The following is an 8205-nucleotide window of genomic DNA, read 5'->3' on the forward strand; positions in this document are numbered from 1 at the left end:
TGCTATACACAATTTCTTACCCTTTTCTAGACAGTCTGTTTTGGATTTTTTAATACGTCTTTAATAAGACGAGGCAGATACAGAGACATCAGTATTGTCCAGCTGTGAAGCTGGCAGCTTATTGGGGGCCTATCTGAAGGCACCAAAAAATGCCAAAAAACAAAGGCTGTCTGAAAAAGCAAAGATTCATAATCATCGGAGCACACCACAGAGCAAACAACAATGGGGGAGATTTATCAAAACCTGTCCAGAGGAAAAGTTGCCCAGTTGCCCATAACAACCAATCAGATCGCTTCTTTCATTTTGCAGAGGCCTTGTTAAAAATGAAAGAAGCAATCTGATTGGTTGCTATGGGCAACTGGGCAACTTTTCCTTTGCACAGGTTTTGATAAATCCAATAACCTTCTTTAGCAGAGAGAAGTCAATGGGACACCTCTGATCTTTCTGGGCCAAAGACAAACAGTAACCTTTCATCACTTGCTTAGACTTGGTAAAAAGAATTAAGGGGGCGCACTCCCATCCATTTCTGAGAGAAAGCTGTACCTTCTAAAATATTAGAAAGGTAACTGGGAGAAAACTTTTTAACCAAAAGGCTAGATAGAAACATTAAAGACCAGTTAACATAGACTGAAGACTAAAATAACGAAAAAAAACCTTAGAGAAACAAAAAGAACGCAACTCAGATCAACACTTACAATAACCAGCATAAGTTTTTGAAGAAACTGAATTCCTAGGAAAATGTTGAATCAGTCCCATACTAGGTTCCATAGGTGAGGTGGACAGGGGAGACCCTCCATATCTGCGTCTGGGCACAACTGACAGAATCTGTGAAACTGGCCCCGGGAGAGTGAGTCAGCAATGCAATTAATTGAACCCTTAATATAAGTGGCCTTAAGCCAAATGTTTAATTTAAAGGGGTACTCCGGTGAAAACCTTTTTTCTTTTAAATCAACTGGTGCCAGAAAGTTAAACATATTTGTAAATTACTTCTATTAAAATGTTTTAATCCTTCCAGTACTTATTAGCTGCTTAATGCTACAGAGAAAATTCTTTTCTTTTTGGAACACTGATGACATCACGAGCACAGTGCTCTCTGCTGACATCTCTGTCCATTTTAGCAACCGTGCATAGCAGATGTATGCTAAGGGTAGCATGGTGGCTTAGTGGTTAGCACTGCTGCCTTGAAGTGCTGGGGCATTGGGTTCAAATCCCACTAAGGACAACAATAAATAAATAAATAAAGACTTATTATTATTATTATTATAATAACGTCAGCAGAGAGAACTGTGCTCGTGATGTCATCAGAGAGCATTCCAAAAAGAAAAGAATTTCCTCTGTAGTATTCAGCAGCTAATAAGTACAGGAAGGATTACGATTTTTTAATAGAAATAATTTACAAATCTGTTTAACTTTCCGGAGCCAGTTGATTTAAAAGAAAAAAGGTTTTCACCGGAGTACCCCTTTAAAACAGAGTAGCACAAACTGACGGAGCAATTTAATTACTGGGTCAGACCTTGCAGATAAGCAGTTAATGGCAAAGGCTACCCCTTTATTGTCTGTATGTATGGTGATGTGTCTATTCTTTAAAAAGGGGGCCCCAAATAATTAAAGGCACTACCACAGGAAATAACTCTAAAAATACAATATAAGTTGTAAACCCTGCCTCCATCCAAAATACCGGCCAGGGTTCAGCAGACCATTCACCTTTAGGGTACGTTCACGCAAGCTGATTTTTTTGCGGGTTTTCCGCTGCTTATTTGAAAGTGGGCAGGCTCTTCTCGGCTGTCCGCAGCAGATTTTCCACAATGGAATTATTACACTGCGGAAAATCCGCCGCAGTCCCTTCTGCAGCGTAAATTCCGCCACGGAAAATCTGCTGTGGACAGCCGAGAAGAGCCCGCCCCTTTCAAATGCGCAGCGGAAAACCCACAAAACAATCCGCTCGTGTGAATGTACCCTTAAAATAAGCCAAAAGACGTTCAAAGTTGATCTCCACCTCTAAAGTGAAACTAAACTGCCCCCGGCTAGCTCAGTGGGCTGTTCGGGACCACCACAGTGAAATTGCGGTGTCCCGAACAGCTGTAGGACACGAGGAGGGTCCCCCTACCTGCCTCCTCATGTCCGTTCGACGAATGACTGCTCAGTGCCTGAGATCCAGGCATGAGCAGTAAAGCAGCAGAATCGTCGATCAATGGTTTCCTATGAGAAACCATTCTTCAATATAAAAGATCAGTGTGTGCAGTGTTATAGCCCCCTTTTCAAAAAGTGGAAAAAAGTTAACAAAGATCATTTAATCCCTTTCCTAATAAAAGTTTGAATCATTCCCCTTTTCCCATTTAAAAAAAAAAAAACAGTGTAAATGAAAATAAACATATGTGGTATAGCCGCGTGCAGAAATGTCCGAAATATAAAAATACATCTTTAATTAAACCGCACAGTCAATGGCGTATGCGCAAAATAGAGTATTTTTGGTGACTTTTTATATTATGAAAAAATTTATAAAAAGCGATCAAAAAATCCGATCAATATAAAAATGGTACCGCTAAAAAACTTCAGATAACTTCAAATAAAAAAGTTATAGGAGTCAGAATATAACAATTTTAAACGTATACATTTTCCTGCATGTAGTTATGATTTTTTCCAGAAGTACGACAAAATCAAACCTATATAAGTGGGGTATCATTTTAATCATATGGACCTGCAAAATAAAGAGGAGGTGTCATTTTACCAAAAAATATACTGCGTAGAAACGGAAGCCCCAAAAGCTACAAAATGGTGTCTTTTCTTCAATTTTGTTGCACAATGATTTTTTTTCCGTTTCGTCGTAGATTTTTGTGTAAAATTTCTGATGCGCAGCTGCTCTGGGACTGCTCAGGCAGCCGACAGTCCTCCAGCGGCACGACTTCTGATGTCATTTGCGTAGCAACATTATGACGTGGCTCCGCCTCCTCCTCATCGTTGGTCCTACTTCCATGCGGGTTTCGGCTCACTAACGCTGGCGGAAATGAGGTAGGTAGTTTGCCCTCTTTGGATATGGGCCCGCTCTGCCCCCGCAGCCTTCTCCAGCAACCGCAAATACAGGTCTTTTACTGCGGAGGTGGTGGCAGCTGTGAGGGCTTCTTCCAGTGGTTGATGCATCTTCTCTTCAACAGGACAGGAATCCAAGCTGGTTCCTCTTCTTTCTTCACAGACTGGTCCACACTGCTGAGCTGGCTGGGTTTATATTGAACTGAAGATTCCCGCCGTGGAGGTTAAGAGCCAATCAGAAACCGATCCAATCTGCCCAGCAGCAGCCGGCACTGTAACTTGGCACCACAGTTAGTAACAGCTTTAACTTTTACCTCACCAGTTTACCTTAGATATAGAATATAAACTTCATAAAAATATACAGGCAAACACAAGGAGGGTGGGGGCCCATCCCATGTGGCCCCTCCGTAATCCTACTGGGCCCTATACTTTGAAGCTTCACAAATGTATCCTCCACTAGTGCTGCCGGGAATATTCGCATTTTGAATTTTTATCACGGATATATATATTCGAAATTACGAATATTCACTTTTTTCCGCATATGTGCATATTCACATATTCCTTCTTTTCACTTGTGGGCCAATTAGAATGATGCAAATACAATTGTCTGAGGTTATCAACAACATCCCTAGCAACCAACAGTAAAGTTGCCCACCCCCTCACTGTTTTTTTCCCAACAACATCCCTAGCAACCAACAGTAAAGTTGCCCACCCCCTCACTGTTTTTTCCCGCGAATATGCTAATTTATGCAAAATTTCACGAATATAGGACAAATATTCGTCTATATATTCGCGAAATATCACAAATTCGAATATGGCCAATGCCGTTCATCACTATCCTCCATGTATCACACAAAAAGTTGACTTGCGCAATTTAAAGGGGTACTCCTGAATTTATTAACTTTTAAAGAATACCTGTTATGATCTTGTAAAATTTTATAATCCTCCCAGCTCACTGCCCCCATCATGATAAACCCCCACCCCCCCCCCCCCCTGCCTTTATTCTTTTATGATTTTCTTTAGTTTTTTACCTTGATATTGCTCTGTATTTTCTGCTCAGTCTCAGACATTTTCACAGACTGGGAAGGGGCGTTACCCAGCAGGCGTGACATCATCTGAAGCCATACAGGGGAGAACTTCCTCCCTCACTCTGCTACATACAGCCCAGAGCATTTCAGTGTGAAATAAGCTATGATTGGCTAAGGCTGCAACAACCCCAATACCCCCCCCCCCAGCACTCCAGCCTGCATTTCCTGATAGCAAAAATTACTTTTAATAACAGTGCCTATTTAACTATCCAGCCCGTTATGCAGAGTTATGTCAGCTATCCATTTACTCGTTGTATGGATGTTCTACGGATCTTCCACTCTTTGTTCTTTATATAGCCTCCTAGGTTCAGCATTCCGTTTCAGTATGGATTACTATATTACTGTCGTCTCAAACCCTTCCCGCAATCCTGTTCGGCTACAGACGACAGCTGATCACAGGGGGCCTTACTTCTTCCTGACCTCCCTGACCAAGCTAGCCCTCTGATGACGTGTGCTCTCTATCTGGACATCCCGAATTGCCAGCATTCACTGCGTCCCCGCATATTGCAGACTGCCGAGATCACGTGACGTCAGCAAGTCCCTGTCCAACCCTGCCTACAGAATCCAGGATTTGAAATTGTAGAAATAAACACATCTTAGATTGTTGTCAAAACAAGCCAGATTATTTATGAAATAATATTTGTTTTGCTATTTTTATGTAAATTAAGCAGAAGGTACATTCTAACATTACTGCGGCTGCCACATGTGGACAAAACCATGCAAAACCTTGGTATTTGTCACTGCATACAGGTGTTGTGTTGTCCTAAGCCTAAATTGGTGTTTCCCAACCAGGGTGCCTCCTGCTGTTGCAAAACTACAACTCCCTGCATGCCTGGACAGCCAAAGGCTGTCCAGGCATGCTGAGGGTTGTAGGTTTGCAACAGCTGGAGGCACCCTGGTTGGGAAACACTGGTCTAAGTATTTGGCATGAAACAATAATTTTGTATCCTAGACTCCATTAAACCTTATACCTCTCTCCTGTACCTTCTGCACATGAATTGTCTTAATCCCTCTAACACTTCACCAGCCTATCCCATGGAGTAACAACCTTTCACTTTTCCTTTCCAATGACTGAAAATAAATCTCAGCTACAAAGTAAACCACAGCTGCTGCCCTCATGTGCCCTAAAGGTAGAGTTTAAAAGTTTCTTTGAAGCCTGTGCATGATGTATTAGATGATATGGCTTATATTTAAAGTACAATAATATATTTGCTGTGAACATTTCAATACAATGTCAACTACAATAAAAATGATGCTATAAAATGTTACAAATGCAACCCCAGTGAGCCGGCCTGCAATTGGATGTGAATTTCTAAAATCAGGAACATCCTCTTCAATATGATTAGATTTTTTTTCATTTATGGTATTACCAAGATCGGAATATATTGCTAGTTCCAAATAAGAATAATGATGACATTGGCGCTAGATGGGCTAGCAAATCTTTCCTGTCAGAGATCAGGGAACTGTAACACTGCGGAGATGTACTCAAAACCCTTTGGGAAGGAAAATACACAAAACTGTAGCCGAAGTAAGTGAGGCAGAACATTGGTGGTGGTGTGATAAATGCTAAAGATGAGAAAGGAATCTAAAAGAAGACAGTCTGGGGAAGAAGAGTTTTTTCTTTTTCTTTTTTTTCTCTTTCTTTCAGGCAAAAGAGAGATCTGAGTTTGTCCTACAACATGAAAAAGTCAAATATTTGCAGGCTTCTATTAAAACATGTACAACCCACTAGTTATAGTCAAAGCAGAAAGAAGAGTAACTATAACTCAAATACCAGTGCATATTAAAAACTCAGGTTTCATATAGTGCATGTAAGCAGGGCTGGTGCAAGGATTTTTGCCACCCTACGTGAAAGCTAATTTGCACTAGCTAGCTCCTCCCAGGGTTTATATGGGGGAGAATCTATAGGTCACATGGTCACTGGTACTTTCCTTGGTTACAACACTTAGCAACATTACTTAACCCCTTAAGGACCAAGGACGTACTGGTACGTCCTTGGTCCTGCTCCTGTGATATAACGCGGGGTTACACAGTAGTGAAGCCGGGACCCGCCGCTAATAGCGCACAGCGCCGATCGCTGTGCCGCGCACTATTAACCCTTTAGCCGCGCTAAAAGCGAAAGTGAAACCTTGCCGGTTAACTCAGTGGGCTGTTCGGGATAGCCGCGGCGAAATCGCGGCATCCCGAACAGCTGTCCGATCGCCGAATGACTGCTCAGTGCCTGAGATCCAGGCATGAGCAGTCATGCGGCAGAATCATCGATCACTGGTTTCCTATGAGAAACCAGTGATCAATGATAAAGATCAGTGTGTGCAGTGTTATAGGTCCCTATGGGACCTATAACACTGCAAAAAAAAGTGAAAAAAAAGTGAATGAATATCATTTAACCCCTCCCCTATTAAAAGTTTGAATCACCCCCCTTTTCCCATAAAAAAAAAAACACAGTGTAAATAAAAATAAACATATATGGTATCACCGCGTGCAGAAATGTCTGAATTATAAAAATATATCATTAATTAAGCCGCTCGGTTAATGGTGTGCGCGCCAAAAAATTGCAAAGTCCAAAATAGTGCATATTTGGTCACTTTTTATAAAAAGCGATCAATAAGTCCTATAAATGCAAAAATGGTACCGTTAAAAACTTCAGATCACGTAAAAAAGTTATAGGGGTCAGAAGATGACAATTTTAAACGTATTAATTTTCCTGCATGTAGTTATGATTTTTTCCAGAAGTACGACAAAATCAAACCTATATAAGTAGGGGATCATTTTAATCGTATGGACCTACAAAATAAAGATAAGGTGTCATTTTTACCGAAAAATGTACTACGTAGAAACGGAAGCCCCCAAAAGTTACAAAACTGCGTATTTTTTTCAATTTTGTCACACAATGATTTTTTTACCGTTTCACCGTAGATTTTGGGGCAAAATGACTGACTTCATTACAAAGTAGAATTGGTGGCGCAAAAAATAAGCCATAATATGGATTTTAAGGTGCAAAATTGAAAGAGTTATGATTTTTTAAAGGCAAGGAGCAAAAAACGAACATGCAAAAACGGAAAAAAACCTGGTCCTTAAGGGGTTAAAGGTATATGACAAGTTATATACATTACAGTAGATAACACAGGTGGTATTTAGCTACTTAGGGAACACAGACAAAAGGAGGGCCCAGGGGTCACTCATTAGAGTCCACCTGACAGGGCAGCAATGGTACAGGGGTGCAACTCCTGTACTGTGCCACCACAAACGCCCAGTCCTGGAGGGCAGATGAACATGAAGTGGCCACTGAAGCCAGGTGATAACAGTAGAGTGTAACACTCACATTTCTGAAGACAGGACTCCGGTGTATGTGGATCCGCTGGACTTGTGTGGCAGATGACTCGGAACCGTACCAGGGAGCCTAAGGCCCTAAGACTCCCGTACCAGGGAGTCTAAGGTGCCGCTGGTCTTCACCAGAGCCCGCCGCAAAGCAGGATGGGCTTGCAGCTGCAGGCGACACCCAGGTCGCTACCCCTGGCACGGCTCGACCACACAGGCGGCTGAGAAGATGCAAGGCACAGGGGGATGAGGCAACTCGTAGTCTGGATGGCAGTAGGTCAGGGCAGGCGGCACAGTAGCGTAGTCAGGAGGAAGCAGGAGTTCAGTAGGCAGGCGGCAGAGGGGCATTGTCAAGTCACAAGAGCAGGAAATCTGGTACACGACAAGGCAGTATAAAGGAACACTTTCTCTATGGCACAAGGCAACAATGATCCAGCAGAGAACTGAGGAGGGTGGAGGAATTTATAAACAAGCCACAGGTGATTACACTAATGAGTGTACTGGCCCTTTAAATCTTAAAGCTCTGGTGCGCGTGCGCCCTAAGGGACGGGGACACGCGCGCCGGAGCAGAGAGGTGGAGGCAGAGGCAGGAGAAACACCCGGAGAGTGATGGACTGGGGCTCGCATTCGGGGACCATGCGCTCACGGCCAGCGTGTGAGGCCGGAGCGCATAGTGTAACATATAGACAGTTCCTGGGGCATTTGAGCAAATGTCCTTCACAGGGTTGATGAACTGATGAACTGGGGAAAGAGTCGATGTGGCATTGCACTT

General features: G+C 42.6%; 1 long non-coding RNA gene across 1 annotated transcript; it reads left to right on the forward strand.

The window, feature by feature from the left end:
- The first annotated feature begins 420 nt into the window (after window positions 1-420).
- Window positions 421-4700, forward strand: LOC130290925 (uncharacterized). The gene is made up of 4 exons (XR_008847732.1): window positions 421-562; window positions 2829-3009; window positions 3153-3317; window positions 4413-4700. It is a non-coding gene; the product is annotated as an uncharacterized LOC130290925 (long non-coding RNA).
- The last annotated feature ends 3505 nt before the right edge of the window (window positions 4701-8205 follow it).

The sequence above is a fragment of the Hyla sarda genome, chromosome 9, assembly GCF_029499605.1.
Source record: "Hyla sarda isolate aHylSar1 chromosome 9, aHylSar1.hap1, whole genome shotgun sequence".
Lineage (NCBI taxonomy): Eukaryota > Metazoa > Chordata > Amphibia > Anura > Hylidae > Hyla > Hyla sarda.